Below are 17,828 nucleotides of genomic sequence, written 5' to 3'. Positions count from 1 at the left end.
GCGTTTCGGTGTTGTTTCGGGGAGTTTCGGGTACAGGGATGCCACCTCAGGGGCCGTTTCCTTGCAACATAGCTCTCAACGCATCTCCTAGGAGTGTTAATATGATCCTTTGGTGGGCGGCCCCAGTTAAGTTGGCCAGACCATGATGAAACCACCTACCAATTACATATAAAATCCAATGCGCTTCCTCACCATCAGGTACAATAATTCATTAGTGCATCTAAGTGAGCCAAGCTTGTTAATCAAGGGCACATTGAGACTTCACATGGGTTTCCCTTCCAAATTTGGGGCTTTAAGCTTGTAATAGTGTTACCTCCCTAGGTAGGAGTGGTTGATAAACAACCCTATTAAGTGTTCCTACCCCCTAAGGGGAAAGACAAGTCCAAGGTACATCCTTCAATTGATAGGGGTCATGTGTATAACGATGAGATGGATAGGGACACAAGGGTCTCAAAGCCAAATCTCATGGGTTCAATGATGGTAATGATGAGGGATGTCCACATATTTGGGTGTATAGATGTAGGAGAGAGCAATTGTGGATACATGAGCTACCTCGACCTTTGCTTTTGTATCCTTCATTATTTTCCTTTTTCCTTTTTATGATTTTTCTTTGTATTACTACTCGGGGCTCTAGGAAATAAGAACATGATGTGAGAGATATGCAACAACTATTACCCCTTTAAGGTGGGGTAGTTCATCGCCCACTAGGGGTTGGGACGTGCATGGGTTTTTTAATGATGTGTGGGGCGCTCAAGTGCCCTAGGAAAACAAGGTGATGGCCATGATGAAGGGGTAGAGATGATATGTGGCTTTTTTCCACGTGCTATACTAAATATCTTGACCATCTTTTGCATTTTTTTATATTTTTTTCTTTTGTTTCTTGCTTGTGGTCATGATATGCTTTTAACATTTCTTTTAGTTGCATTAACCTCTGGGACAATAGTTTCAGGTGCAACCCAGACATGTGGACAAGGGGAGTGGGCATACTAGTGCTTCGTGGACCTAGTGGTCATGTGTACCTAGAGAGTGAAAATGATGAAATAGGCTTGTAATGTGCAGAGGGGATTGAAAAATGTGAATGGGAAAATGGGACCATGCTACCAAAATCGAGGTTTCCCAAGTAGTGCCCTTCTTGAAGCCATAGGCCAATATGGGAGATCCCATGTGTCTAGGATTGAGGATTAACTACCCATTTAAGGTGTGGGAACACAACTATAGTCAAAACCCTTCCTTCTTCCAAGTCACCCAATAATCCATGACAAATATGCCTAAGGAAACACAATCATAAGAATTCAATTGCACAATGGAAAACATACCATTAAGATTGGATTTCCCACCTTCAAACATATGCTTTCGAAAAATTGGCAAGGGGACCTATGACTAGTTCAAGGAGCAGAGATCAAGTGACACAATACGTCGGCTACATTGGTGGCTTTCAGGGGCTACTGGCTGTCAGATGAAGAGATGTCTAGGAGAAAAATTCTCCTATGGGGTCACCCACTTTTGGTGGGTAACAGGTCCAGCGGAAGTCTTTATGTTTCATTTGTATATGGCCCGGTAGGCCTTTACTGAGGTCTATCTTTACACAAATTTTGGCAAAAGTAAAAAAACCTTTCTCTATGCTTTCACGGTCCATCTTCTTGAATTTCCCAAGAGTATTCCTAATGTCCTGTAGCACCCTGTGGTGCGAGAAAGATAGGGGAAGATATGGAAGTCTCACCCATACTGGCATAGTAGAAAACACCATAGTTGCAGCATCGAATTCTGGGAACCATGGTGTAATGAAAAGCCCAACATTACCCCAAAACCATGGCCCATCGTTTAGGATAGTTTCCATTTCGTTTTGTGTGTTAAATTGAACAATGAAAAAACCTTTAGAGCATAAATAAATGTCACTCTTTGGTGTCCAAAGAGTTAAAATCCATTGATGTAGTGCTTCAGTTTTGGGCCAAAACCCATTAAACATATAAATGACAGCCTTTGATTTGAGAGCAGAGAAGAGAGAGTTTGCCTCTGTAATGTTTACTTCCATGTCTAGGACATTCTCCGTCTGTTCAACATTGTAGGGACCATGATTATTTTGGAACTAAGCTCCAGATCTATTTTGAGGCTGTTCAGGAGGAAGGGAACCCTATCCCTTTACTGCATCCTTGTAAGAAACTGATCCATTTTGTAACATGGAGCCTAGAGCACCTCCACACAACTGCAATTCAGAATAATAGATGAATTCCTGGTGATGCCATAATTTTTTTATCTGTATATAGTCCTGTAGCAGTTTCCCTTCATATATGAGGTTTTGATACTCAACAGAATGCCCCACTTACTTTCAATACTCTGTTTCAAACTATAAGTAGTGTCTGTGGCGTTTGTCCAAAACAGGGATGTCTTCCCATGTACATTCCCTATGAAAATCTGATAAGTATATGTATCCCCCCTTGCCTGAGGGTTGATACGAACCATACAAGGAGGGTGAGTATCCTGTTTTTAAGGGATAAAAACCCTATTGGACTCAGATACACTGGCCTTCAACATCCTCGGCAGACCCAAATCATCGCACACATGAAACAGAGAGGGATTTTTTCCGTCCACTGACTGTTCATTGTTCAAAGCAGAGGAAATCATGCGGAAAGGAGAAATAACCAAAAGCATAAATACCTTTTCCATCCCAAGTTGTCAAATACACCAGACAGCGCTCAATAGAAGCCCAAAAAATAGATAATATGTGTTAAGGCGTTCGAAATGATGGCCACCTCTGCCACAACCACGCCAAAAAATTGAAAAAGAAAACAGAGAAGATATTTAGAAGTTTTTCATCTTTTTGTAGGCAGGAAGCATCCATAAGAAGGGCTCTGATAGAGGGGAGCTGGACAGAACCAGATCCATGTCTTTCATCAAAAATATTTGCAGCACAGCTGTGAAGGGAAAGGCGAACCTCCTCATAAGATTTCTCAAGAGATCCCCGCCTGTGGACCTGTTCAATAAAAGGCACGGCCTTGCCAAGCCGTATGCAATTTAAAGCATCCAGAGCGAGTGGGATCTTGGTGGCAGCACATCCCCCATCCCTGAAAGCCAACAAAACCCTAGTGTTCCTCTCCAGCGCTCCCTGCCAATCATCAGAAATTCCATGCACTTAGGCAGTGAAGGAAAAATTAAATTTTACCTTCTTCCTAAAAAGTTCCTGGGATTTTAGGCCCAGATTTTTCAGCCACTAGGATTACTGTAAACAGCAGCAGAAAGATCACATATATTATGTCATCACAAATTATTAAATGAGAATACACCAGCTGTTCATTTCTTTATAATTGATATTTGATTATGCTAAACGGTATTTGTATCTTCATGTGTTCCAATCCTGGGATAAAATTAAAGAAGATTTCCTTTATATATATTCATGGAGTGATTTATCTCAGTAGTGTTGGGGTGTTGTGAGAGACCCAAGAGACCATTGAAGGCAATGTTGACAATCCTCTAATTTGGTGGATATATATACTTTGATGTTGATGGGTTTATCGCATTGTCCAAATAGAATGATGTTGATGGGTTTATCACATTGTCCAAATAGAATGTGGTAAAATAGTTGCATAATAAGACACGGCTGCTCACTCCTTTGTTAAAGATAAGTACATTGATGTGGTTCTTTTGAATATATGGATATCCTTTAATAATGCCAGAGCATTGCTCTCTTGAGGTTTTTGGAGTGGACCTTTAGTCCAGTCTCTGAGTGAAGGTTTGATGTGAGAAGCTATGGTGGTTGGAAAGCCCAATTCAGCCCCTTGTTTGTCTTACAATTAAACATAGTGAGGTGCATATAATTGGACACTGATTGCTCGAATTTTTATATTGGACATTTGGGAGAGGATTATATTTTTAAATCAAGCCATAAGAATTAGAACTGATAGCATACAGAACCACAATCGTGTCTCAGCCTTGCTCATTTTGAAAAAATTGATTTCAGTTGAATATTAAGTTGAAAATGAGTCAATTGAAATTTGAGCAAACTGTCTGTAATTGATTGACTTATGGCACAGCAAAGGAGCATCTCAATTTGGCTGTGACAGAAGAAAATTTATGTTTTGGCATTGCCAACCTAACAAATAAAACCATCCTCACATGCCAACTGAAGAATAGTGAGCAGACAAGTTGCACTCAGAATTGCATTGAGCATAGAAGCCCTGAAGATCTATTCTTAAAACAGTAACACTCAACATCATACAAGAAACCTACTTGCCTGTTGATTAGCAACAGAGGAATTTGAGTCCAAAGTACTGATTATTGTTGCAATGTCAGTAGGTGGTTTCATGTGCAGATTACACTGAAGACAGAAGCCTTAAAATCAAACTTGAACAGATATAGTAGAGCACAAATTTTGATTTTCGTAGATGATCTGTGTTGGTGAAACGAGTGGGTTATAAGTCCTTCGTTCATGGATCAATAAGTTTCAGCCCCTTGTAGGGATATTTATCAGCCAATAATCAGATCTGAAAATGCACTTATACAACAATAATTACAGCAGGAAAATCAGCCCCTGATATTCTTCCTTAGATATCAAATCCCTTAACAATTTTCCTTTTACTTATGTTCAATCAGCAAGACATGAAGGGCTGTAAATAGCAAGACATAAAAAACATACATAGCTGAAATTTAAATCTGAAAATGACAAAAGATGTGGATAGCTGGAAACTTAATATATAAGCTCAAAATGAAGTACAAGTATACATGCCATATCCTTCTCTCTAGGCTAGTTCAAAATCTCCAGCTATTCAAATATCAAACTCTAACACAACCAAACTCTAGCTAGAGTAAATCATCAAATTCTAACTCAACCAAGAAGATCTAAGTGCAAGTATCTCTCCAACACAACCTCCAAGGCAGATGTTCTTTTCTTTTACTCTTCACAAATCCACCCTAGGATTTTCTTTCAAAACCCTAATATCCAATCTTCAAGAGATAAACCCTAACCCTAGAACTCTAAGTTTCTCCAAGAACTCCAAGAAGACCAAGAAACCCTAGTGCCTCAGGGGTGAGAGAGAAAGAAATGCACACTCACCTACCATCTCAACAAGCCCTAGTAACAAGGAGTAATGGAACAGTCTCCTAGCAAATATGTTGAAGTTTTGGGTGAAGACAATCTTGTGGAAGCTAAGATTGTTGATGAGGTGAAAATATGAACATGTGTATCTTCCTCACTCTGACCCTAGATGGACAAAGAATGAGAGTAACAAAACCAGTCCAGGTTTGTCATTGGAATTTGTACAAAATCACAAAACCCATATGCAACAGCTTGATGATCCTCTAGTCCACAATATCGAGAATTGTGATGAACACAGTGCTGGTTTGATGACATTTTTGATAAATTACAAGCAGAAGAATGCTTCCCTGCTTGTATACATCTGGAAGACCTGGTCTGTGTTACCTGCCACAGAGATAAAGGTCACCAGTGGAGGGGTGAAATAGACAATGCTATTGTTAGCAGTGATGCACAAATTAGCCTGAATAAGGGATTTTTTACCTGTACATATAATCTGATCTTTTTGGGAGAAGTTATCAAGGTGATTATGGCCTATTGGAGACTGTCTATCCTCAAGCCTCTGACTTAGTTTCATTTCCAAAACGATGCAGATGGTTCTTGATTCTCGCCTGGTCACCATATAGTCTTGGTCGAACCAAGGTGATTATGGCCTATTGGAGACTGTCTATCCTCAAGCCTCTGACTTAGTTTCATTTCCAAAACGATGCAGATGGTTCTTGATTCTCGCCTGGTCACCATATAGTCTTGGTCGAACCAAGGTGATTATGGCCTATTGGAGACTGTCTATCCTCAAGCCTCTGACTTAGTTTCATTTCCAAAACGATGCAGATGGTTCTTGATTCTCGCCTGGTCACCATATACTCTTGGTCGAACCACTTTCCATTGCACATAAGAATGAAGAAGCCAGGTATCTCGAATTTGAACTTTGGACTCATTATTCAGATGATGGTCCTGTACAAGTCAAAATTGGGCTATGAAAAGTCCTGGGTTGTAAAACCCCATCTCCAACCTGGTAGTGCATTCTTGTAGATTGGTGGATTGCGAGAGACTGGGCATAATTTCATCCTTGAACACAACAACTGATTTGCCTGTGGGTATAATGTTTCTGCCTTTCCAGAGCTCTGAGTGGTCACAATAGGGATGCACAAGCAAAAATGGCAGGTGCTTGTATGGTAACAATTGATGAACAGAGAGAAGGTAATATTATGCCTCTACCTCTCATTTACTCAGATAGGAGAATCACCGATGAAAAGACGAATCAAAAATTTCATAAAGAGGTTTCTAAATGTTCTGATAAGAAACCAGGATGGACACAAACTTTGCTTCTCAATGCTACAAGGGATGTTTTGTTTTCTGTTCTTGATGTAATATTCCAACTGTGTGAAGAATAGGTGAACCCTCTTTTCCTGTCATTATTTTAGAATTTGGAAGATGAGATTTGGAGGGAAAATGAGGGAAAGAGGATCCTTCAGTCATCCAATGACATACCAATCTAGAAAATGTTAGAAAACAATCTGCTATGCAATCTCAGGTTCTCAGGTTGTTTGCCATTTATATAGGGAGATTTCTTGGGGTCATCAAAATTGCTAATGAATCTTTGTACCCCTGGAAAATATTTTCACCATTTAAAGATCTTTAGTCAATGTTTTGATGCTTTAACACAGTACCTCAATCTCATTGTCAAGAATTAGTTTCACACCCAAGATGCATTTCGAATAAGACAATTCTGTCAGAATAATATTAAATGAAAAACTCCCTATTGGGCTCAACAGAAATTGGATTGATTAAGCACTGGAAAATGCAAAGTTGGGCTTTGGTGACGAATTGGTCATTTATGCTACATAAATAATTGCAAGGATTTTTGCAGGGTTTGCATATCAGAATATGACATTTGTTTGCACCCTGTGGGAGTAGGGTAAGTTGCATCCCACATCGTTCTTTTGCTCAAGTCTCAGTGCTTCACTCTAGGATGCAAACCAAATTTGCAGCGACAGGTACATGAACATCAGTATGATGGCAGCAAGGCAGAAATTTTGGAGCTGCCAGGGAGGCTGGAAGACATTTGGTGGTTTGGCAGTGATTATAATTTATAACAGCCCCCTCCAATGGCAGATAGAGAAAGCCCGTAGCAATCCTTGCCCATTTGTGCATATGCTTGATGACATCCTTGATTTGTAGGTACCGAGATTCCTGTTCAGCCCAGTAGTGACAAAGATCGAAACCTGCAAGTATTTGGATGTTGATGTTGTTGGAAATAATACTGAGAGGGGGGGGGGGTGAATCAGTATTATCTAATTCTTTTAATGAACCTTCCTTATTTGATCTTTGAATTATATTTGCATGTCAGTACCATAAAATAATGTGCATGAACAAAGAAAACAGATAGTCACACCAAAGAACACAAGATGTAAGGTGGAAACCCAATGTGGGTGAAAACCACCTGCTGCAATATGTCTCTATCTTCTTTCAAATTAGAAACTTCTTTTACAATGGTTTTGTACTGGTGCAGTCCTTTACCAGTACGCAGGCTGCAACCTGCAGAGAGCTACAACTCTCTCTCTCGTTTTCCAGTCTCTCCTGGAAGGGAGCTACAACCCCCTACTTCTTTTCTTACAAGGACCACTTTTCATAAATTTTCAAACTGGATCCATAAGCATCAATTGATCATCAAGTATGAGAGAATCACCCAATCAACTGTAGTAACTAGATCAACAGTAATAGGACCAAACCCAGAACACAACAATGATAAACAAAGATTTTAAGAGAAGGAAGCACCCTGCTCCACTGCTAGCCTGCTTCCGGACTCACCCTGCTCAACTGCTAGCTTGCTTCCCAGACTCACCCTGCTCAACTGCTAGCCTGCTTCCCGGACTCACCCTGCTCAACTGCTAGCCTGCGTCCCGGACGCACCCTGCTCAACTGCTAGCCTGCGTCCCTCGCTCTGAGTCTATTGAACTGCCTGCGTCCCGACGCACCTGAACCCTTCTGCGCCTGCATCCCGTCGCACCTGAACCCTTCTGCGCCTGCGTCCCGACGCACCTGAACCCTTCTGCGCCTGCGTCCCGGCGCACCTGAACCCTTACTGCACCTGCGTCCCTCCGGGCATAGATGATTTCAAGACTTCAGAAGTAACCCAGACAGTCAGATCTATAGATTTGAACATGCGCCGAAGAGATCTCGGTCCATCAGTAGATTCGCCTTGTTTAGATCTAGACCAGATCTAGCCCTCATAAGATATTGAACCAAAACCATGCTTAAACCAAATGATCTCCTTTACTTTATATAGGCAAGCTCCTCCTCAAATCATGGAACAATACCACGAGCCGACACCATAATAACACAATACCGTCGGCTAGATACCAAGAGTAAAACACAAGAAACCCCCACGTGAGCTTTTCTCTGCCTTGAAATGTGTGCACTGGGTGGACGCACCTCCTGAATGGCTGACCTGCGTCTCTGGACGCGGTCCCTGCAAGGTGTACCTGCGGGTACGCACCTTCTGAACTGATATCCTGCGTCCTTCTTATTTTTCAATAAAATGAGAGCCTTGTCATGGGAGTTGCCATCAAGTACAACATCTGTAACATATAGCCATACCAGAGAACATAATGCCAACAGAGGTTTCCCTGTTTTGGATGTTGACCAAACATAAAGGAAAGGGGCATTGTATTTGTATTTGTGAATTGTTGAGGTGGCTGCATTGGCTTTAGATTTCATCTAGCACGCTCATCTTGCACATGCTACAATAGAGCAGAAAAAGAATAAGCTCTTTCAATAACTAGAGTAACATGAACAAGCTCTTTTGAGCATTAGACTTGATTTCATGGGTCATAGGCATTAATGGCTTATGCCTTGCTTTGTAAAAGCCAGATTTGATGCAAGTGGTGTTTTTGCTGGATGTGGGGGTCACTCATTGTACGTGAGATTTTGAAGTTTTCATGCACTCACAAGAAGAGCAAATGTCACCAAGTAGGAGCCTGTTTAAACCCTTATTTTGGCATAGGGGTACTCCCTACCCCTTGTATTTTATGAGCTTTGGATAGTTGCAGCACTTGATTTCATGTGTTAGGCTGAGCTAGAGGGTTTGATGGCATTTTGGTTGATCATATGATGTTGTACTTGATGATGCATGGTTACTTTGGTGGACAATAAAAGAGTTTGAGCATAGCATTAACTTCTGTTAGGCTTTTGGGCATCTTCACAGTTTCCAAGGAACCTTCACATATCGCGAGGCAGTTCATAGTTCCCAAGGCATGGGTCAAAACCGTTTTGAGCTATTTTTCATGTGCTAGGACTTCTCATGCCATGCCACATCCTAGATGTTGGAGATTTCACCTTGTTTGCACTTTTTGAGGCATGTATCACCTAATTTGAGGGGATGTCCACCTTGGATATTGCATTGGGTTTCTATTTGGCACATTTGGGCTTGTTAAACTCTCCCTTGACTTGAGGAGGACATTGGCATGATTTGAGAAGGATTATTCCACCTTGGAGACATCACACATGATCTTTTGGAGTTGACTTGCAGGAGTCTTCTCATGATTTGTAGAGTTATTTTTCACATTAGAGACTTGTTACCAATCAAATCAACAGTGTTGCTAGTCTTGGCAACCTACTGGATAGACACACACAAGGTAGGGACCCACTGTCACCTCGGCCTAAACCTCTACTATTTAGGCCCATCACTCCCTAAATGGCCAAGGGAGGAGTCCCCAAATAAACCCCATTTAACTCCACAATAAGATTAGTGCCTTATATGGAGTCACTTAGAGCAAAGATGTTTGCTTATTTGAGTTGTCTAGCTGTAAAATCAATCACTGTGGCAGCTGAAAACTAAATAGAAAATATTAGTAGCCAAAAATCGCTGAAAGTATGTTGTGAAACCTGTGGATTTTAGTCTACACTGAAAATCCCAACCAGAAATGTGGTTATCTTTTGCTTTGGGTCATTGGTTACTCAAAACAGCTTGCTGTCCTATGTAGTAGACCGTTAAATTTGCAAAATCGCAGGGACAATAATCTGATTTGGTTATGAAAACCACCCTACAGTTGCCTAAACACTTCTATATGATTGATCTAAGGGCGGAGAAGGTATGAGGGTGTATATAGAGACTTTTGGAGCCTCCCCTCGACCAAAAGTTAAGTGAAAAGTGGATTTGTAGCAAGCTGAAAATTACTTTTTAGAATTCTGAGTGAAGACCCTCTTGGTTAATTCACTCGTAAGTTTTAAGAATCAATTATAAGCTTTAAAAGTCGCTGGAAATAACTTGAAAATTTACTCTAAACACAAAATATTGATTTTAAGTACTAGAGTAAAGGAGAAGGTTTTAGGATGGATTTATTTGTATGACTGAAAACCTCTTTGAAATTTGTAGATTCAATTTGGGACATCGATATATTTTCCAGATCTGCAGTGCTAAATAGCTAGATACATGTGAAAAAATTACTTGAAATAGAACTTGTATCTTTTCTTGGTAAGAGCTAAATAGCTAGATACAAGTGGAAAAATAACTTGAAATAGAACTTGTACCTTTTCTTGGTAAGATCTAGCGATTAACTCTATTTTCCTCCATATATAATCTTGCAAATTAATCAATAAAATGTAGTAAGCAAAAGAACCTAAACTAATTGTAATTGCAAAAAAATAAAGGAGTTTTTATTTTTGAAATAAGGATGGTTGTCATATAATATTTGTGCCCTATGCCTCATTTTTGCTAAAATGTGAAGTCAATATCCCCTTAGGTAGATATAGTTGGTTTATTTCAAGGGACTGATTTTGGTCCAAAATAGAAATCACCTTCACTCTTTTTTAACCTTCCTGATGACTTCCAAATCTGCTTAGGAGTGGCCTCTCCAACCTTCGATCTTTGTGTGCGGTAGATACAAAATCTGGAAACAAGTTGAAGCTCTCTTAAGAGATGGTTCAAATGCTCAGATTGATTTATCTGCAAAACCAATAAAATTCAAGTGGGGTTGCCCCTAATTGGTTATCTCCATGTGATTAGGTAGTCCTTCAATAGAAAAAATCGTTAATCTTAGTGTAAATTTATTTATCATAAAGAAAAATAAGATTTAATTATCCCAAAACGATATATCAAAAAAGGAAATAAAGACAATCATTCCACACAATGCACAAATAAAATTTACTCAAAGGTTCGTAAAACGTGAGCACTTTATTATGATAACACTTATATCAATTGACAACAACACATTACAAATGAGGAGAGCCTAGTTTTTGTGGAAAATTTTCCAATGGCTAGTTAACAACAAGTGAGACTCTCCTTCAATAAAATATTGTTAGTCATCCACAAGTTGGAGACTTAATAATTTTTAATTCATAAGATATTACATGAATAATTTGATTTTCTCACAAGGGGTTTAACTTGGACTAAATTCCTTGTGAGGCCCATGGATTCCATTTACTAGTGATATTCAATGGTCAAAAGTGAAAATGGCATCCTTTTCTTGCTCAACGTTCCACATCCTTGGTTCATCTAGAATTTGACTTGCTCTTGGAGTAGTGATATGACTTCCTCTTGGAGTTTGACTTTGTCATTCACAAGAATAATTTGTTGCAACGTCCAACTCTTTCATCCATATTTTAACTTCTTGGTCAATATAAGCTCTAACGGCTAGTTGAACATGCCCCAATGGCTAGTTTGATTTCTAACGCTAGTTCGACTTGACTAGTAATTGACTTTTCTTTTAGTAATTCGACCTCAATCACCCTACCACTAGATCTCCGATGTCCTTGCTTACTTGGGAACTCTAAAACCTAGGTTTTAACTTGCATGTCCTGATTTGTATTAGGTATGTCTATGCTTTTCCACATCATTAAGGGTGTTGCCACATCATCATGCCCCTATGTTGGATTTGTAATGCGTTAGCTTCTTTCAGAAATTTGACCCCTGGGTATTCTTCATCTCTTTGTGCTAACCAATTTTGATGCATTGCATGTTTGATTCTGCCCAACGTTGTCCCTGAAATGCCCTCTTGGAAACTTTTCTTGATTTGTTGAACAAGTTTGACTAAGTTTTAACTAGCCACTTGATGCTTGGATTTGAAAAATTCCATGTGGCGTGGAATCTTTTCATCATGCTCTACAATTTGAGACAAGGTTGACTTTTTGACCATCGGGACCACTTTGCATTGGGAACCATGAATGGCCTCAAGAAACGTGAATATTGTCAAAAGACACCACTATTTTTTAAGAACTATCACGTGGAACACTACACCAAGGCTAAGGTCACATACAAACTCCATAGACTCTAACCATGTGGAATGACACAGGTGCACCTCAACATACGCTGGATTGGCCCATACATCGGTGGTCACCCCTACAAATGTTGGCTCCCATACAATTGTGCATCCATAAGAGAGTTGACCTAAATCCCTCCAATCAAGTTAGGGACAAAAGTGACCTTAGGTGGAACTTCAAGGGGTGAGGCATGGTCCGACCAATCAACTGAATACAATCTCAATGAGAAAGACACAATTAATGATAATACAAGGCCCCACATGGTTTTTACATGGCTTTTGACTTATGACCATGGGCTTACAATGGTGATAACAATTGCACTCAAATGTATATGTACCCATGTTTATTGGTGAGCTAACAATTGGCTTAAACTGCAGGGCACATGCTCTTCTGGAGAGGATGTGAGAATCTTAGAATCTTCCATCTATCACCTAAGAGTTTGACAAGAATAGAATCAGACTAAAGTCTCATCCCTTCCTATCACAATGATAATCAAAATGAAATGACAACTAAACTAGGAAATGAAATAATCAAAATGAAATGACAACTAAACTAGGAAATGAAATAACAAGGCAAATTATATAACTACATTAAAGCATATAAATAACATCACATAAATGAAATAAATCACACAAGCAAAATTTAAACTATACTAGAATGAATGAAGACAAAATAATTAAACTAATGTAATGTTCTTGTTAAAGAGCTTATTTCTCCTATCCTACCTACTCTAAGAGAATGAAGCATGTTAGGTAAATTCATACAACCAATGCAACTAACAAATTAATTCATCATTACCTTTGGTTTTACCTTTATGCTAGGTTGCTAAGAAAAATAGTGAAATGCCAAACCTGTAACAAACGTATGTTGAAAATTCATTCATGGCTTGGGCCACATTTATCGAGGAGTTTTCATCATGTGGAAGGGAATTGAATAAGTACCTAGGTTTCTTTGTGCTTTTCCATGCTTCTTGTATCCAATGATCGATAGGATTAAGGTAATGATATTTTTCAGTGTGTATAAGGGATTTCATCAATGTTTTTCACTATATTGGTAGGTCAAGGCATTTTTATGGCATTTTTAATTGAAACTTGTGCAAAGATTGTCGTTTCCTCGGTTAATCTTAATCACATACAGGTGAAAATGTGAAGTTGGGTTACATTTTTTGTTTTTTTTTGAGAAAAAAATATCATTTTTAGAAGTTTTTCAACTTTTGGCATGCCAAAGCAATTTCTCTATTTAGAATTTCATTTTACAATAAAAAAAAATTGTCAGAAATTTTATTAGCTTTCTATTACTTATTTTTTGGAATTTTTTATTCATATTTAATATACCAACTTAGCAATTGTTTGACTGTGTGTTCTTTAAAAATCAAGAGATTCATAAAAAATCATGTTTTTTGGCACTAGTGTATTATTTGTTAATTTAACGGTTTTGAAAAACCAAATGTGTTGAAATAATCTAGACAAACTCTAATTCGATATCGTCATATTTATGAAACCAACTGATGCACATCATAATTATTAGATTTTTTTGAATTGAACCAATATGAAAAAACTGCATATTTTAAAAATGTTTAGCATAGTGTCAAGTTTCTCAAGATATTAGCTAGAATATAAAAATCTAAAAACTACCCATTATAAAAGAGAGACCAATGTAATGAATCGTAAATTTTTCATATTTTTTACAATGTATTTTGGAAGATACAAAATTTTGATTTCACTGAATCATAATGATCTTCAGAATTTTTTTGCATACATTTTATTAGAAAATTAATTAAAATTAGCAAATATCTATGAAATTCTATAAAATTTATATCTACTAAAAGTAGATTCAATCACGCAAATGCTGGTATTAGTTCTGAAAGTAAATTCATCAAATTGATGCAGTTTAACCATTCTGAAGTTGGAGAAAGGTGACCACGACCGAGTTGTTGTAGAGTTGCAGGTTAAAGTAGTTCGACCGAACTAAAAACACATTCGGTTGAACTTGTGTTTGTTGTCGATGCTCGTTAAAATAAATGGAAAATTAATTTCGCCGAATTAATTTAAAAGTTCGGCCGAAAATGTGTCTAAATTTTCGGTCAGCAACAAAAATGAAACGGTGCGACACTCCGAAAAAAATGTTTCATCCGAACGATATAAATAGATGGAGCCCAAACATTATTTTCACACTCTTTCCTCATTTGCACTGAACTTTTAAAGTAACTCTTTTGTGCTGAATTTTTAAAAGAAATCTTTTGTGTTCAAAATTTTAAAGTGAGTTTTTTTGGGCTTAATTTTTAAAGTAAGTCGTTTGGGCTGATTTTTTAAAGTTAGTTTTTTTGAAAGTAAGTCTTTTGTACTGAATTTTTAAACTAAGTTTTTTAGTCTAAATTTTGAAAGTGAGTTTTTTTACAGGATTTTGAAATTGACATTTTTGGGTTGGATTTTAAAAATCTACATAGATTGAATTATCATGAAAAATGAAAGAAATTGCAAGAGAAATTATGATCAAATAAGTGTTAAGGGATAAAGTCCCCTAGGGCTATGGGTTAGAACTTTAGCAGAGCAGGAGTAATCCACAATAAGAAACAAGCAAATAACTCAGGCAAAATGCTTAAACGAGCAAACTATGCGAGAATGTACATACCCGGGGGTCTTTCGTTCAGGTAGTTCCAGCCAGGGTTCAAACCCTCTGCAACTCCTCATGGTCTTTGAACCTGCAAAACAACCAATTCAAAGACACACCACAACATATAGATAAAACAATATAGTGAAATCAACCTTATAGTATATAAATAGATGGTTAGTTATACATTGAAATAGTCATTCATACATAAACCATAACAATAACATCAAATGCATGAACAAAGTTGATATCAGGAACAAGAAAGTGTTTCTTTTATTGTAGATAACTATAATCAAAACATAGAAAGAGTTCACTTGAGCCTTCCCCTTCTGGCTCCAAGCGGAACCGTCCTCCACGTTCGTCCAGTCCCGGTCTTCAAAAGGCTCCTTCCATAACCAACACAAGGATATCTCTCACAAGTGAAAGGATATCAACTCTCAAGGAAACAACGGTTTCCTAAACTTGGGGAAGTGCTTGAAGCACAGGGATCTTCAGACTTGATCAGGGGATAATCTCAACAGAGTAATTATCTATTTTCTCTCCTCCTTAAGGCCTTCCCATTGAAGTATTTTTATACTTCTCCCAAAGTAGCTTTTTAGTTGGGAAATAGTTGGGAATAGTTGGGCCACAGGCACTAATAGGTAATCAACAGGTAAAACCTGTGATCTCTGCCCATAATTAAGGAAATTTAATTTTTTTAAGTGTTTTAAGACATATACGCGGGTTGGGTATAGACTGACCCGCGTGTACACGCGTTTAATACAGAGCAAAGTTGCATACAAGGAGTAAAACACTGTTTTTTTTTTAATATTTGGTCCAAGTCTGGAAAGAGGGGTTGCCCTAGGCCATAAACCAAGCATCACAAATACATAAAGTGGTATTTGGAGCTATAACAGATGCCCCCTAATATATGAGGTCAGAAGGGGAACATGATGGCCGAAATGTATTAAGTATACGGAAAGGAAACCTATCAAAAACCGGGAAGGACTTCACCAGATTTTAGCTTGCCAAGCCAGTAAAAGAAGATCAGAAAGAAATAACTGTCTGAGGCGGGCATACCCATGCTCAGAGAAAGTAAAGCATGTCCGCATATCAAGTACAAGCGGATCCACTATGTATACAAGTATAAGGAATTGAAAGTACATAATGGATCATCTGATCACAATCGAACAACTACCTGTTTGAATATCGCATATATAAGAAGATGATCAATGAAGCTGATCACTGATGTCAAAAACTGATCCCAATAGTATCAAATGAACATGATGGAATAAGATGGTACTACATCGCAACTTGGATGCCAGCATATAGGATGTCGTTGTGAAAGACTGCAACATATAATGTGGAATGGTGTCAACTAGCAGCAACAGGAGCAACTGTCAAGTGAACTAAAGAATGCTGATGCAACCCCAGGTCTTCACCGACCTCTGTGGTACATTTCTACACCATGAGAATAAATGATCTGAAGTCGACCATGTGAGAAATCGTTTGATTACCGGTCATTGATGTATACCGTTAACAAACATGAGACTACTCACCGATAATGATAATGAGAGTCAAGGTACCCAGTGCAATCTAACAAGTGCGAATAGATGAGCTGAAGTCGAACACCTGTAAGAATCTATCAATTAGGAGACAATGATGGTTTCCCACTGTCGATAGCAAAAGATCTGCCGCTGATGACTGCAAACCCCAAGGTACTGCCAAATGGACTCTAGACTTTTGCCCTATAGCAATGAGTCATAGTCGATAGGGAAATATCCGCTAAAAGGAAGGCATTAAGGCATCTTTCATCAATCTAGCGTGAGTGAAACTCGTAGGCCAAAAATGTGGAAGGAATTGGATGAAAAAAGATGTAGTAACCAGACCGAAGCACGTTTCCAGCGTACACAAGATGTAGCTAACGCATGATAGAAACCCTCTGCACCAACCAATAATGAAAGCTGATACAGAGGCGAGGAATCCACCAATAGGGTCAAATGGAAACCAAGGTATTGCACAAATTCCAATGTGTGATAATGAAAGATGATGTCAAACACAAGGGAAACCACTCAGTCAAAGGCCTATGATACTGATCGATGCTAAGCACAAGGTGACCTATCAATAATGAAAATAGGGCCAGGGTGCGACTCTAGGCCTGTCCTCAGAGTAAGATGTTGTCGTCGATAAGGACAAGACCCGCTAGCAAGAAGTCAATGGAGACCTTCTCAAACTGGCACGAGTAAAGGACCAATATAACTAATGTGATGATAGACAAGACATTGACAACTAGGGATGGCTGACTGAAAAATAGGTCAAGAGACACCGCAGAGAGGCCAACTCAGGCTTACTTCCCTTGAACAAAAGCACGACTGAATAATGACCATGTGGCAGCATATGATGACTCTGTATAAGTTTGTCATGCAAGGGGCACGAACGAACTCTCCATATGATTGGAAGAGATAACCAATCGGAGGAGAACTGACTCAATAATAAGGTTAAGGCATACCTAAGTCAAACTAAATCCCGCCCAAATGGAGGAGAGACTTTCTTTTGAGTGCTTTGTTCAAGGGTGACACGACTAACTCTAGTTGCCGACAACAAATGGAAATATTGTCCCGTTCTCGCTCTTTTTGGAATATATAATTTTTTTGTCTTTTTCTTGAAGCTGGAAAAAGAATAAAAGAATGCTATAGTACAGTGGAAAGAACGAGTGTCTGTGAAATAGATGATCTAGTTCCTGGGATGGGAACATTCCAATGCTCAATGCAGGGAGGCGAAACTGGTCAAGGGCACTCAAATGGATGTTCCTTCCACGGGTCTGAAGGTGTGTCAAGTTGCAGAAGCTAAGGGATTGCAAGTTTGATTTTTGTAGAAGACATGGTCAAAAAGTGGCTTAAACACGAGTCCAAGTGAAGCCGGTCAATGCCAAAAGGTGCAAATGGTCAAAATG

Source organism: Pinus tabuliformis, chromosome 9, assembly GCF_031772625.1.
Source record: "Pinus tabuliformis cultivar Carrire ecotype Pingquan chromosome 9, CPIR1, whole genome shotgun sequence".
Classification (NCBI taxonomy): domain Eukaryota; kingdom Viridiplantae; phylum Streptophyta; class Pinopsida; order Pinales; family Pinaceae; genus Pinus; species Pinus tabuliformis.
This window is presented reverse-complemented; position numbering follows the sequence as displayed.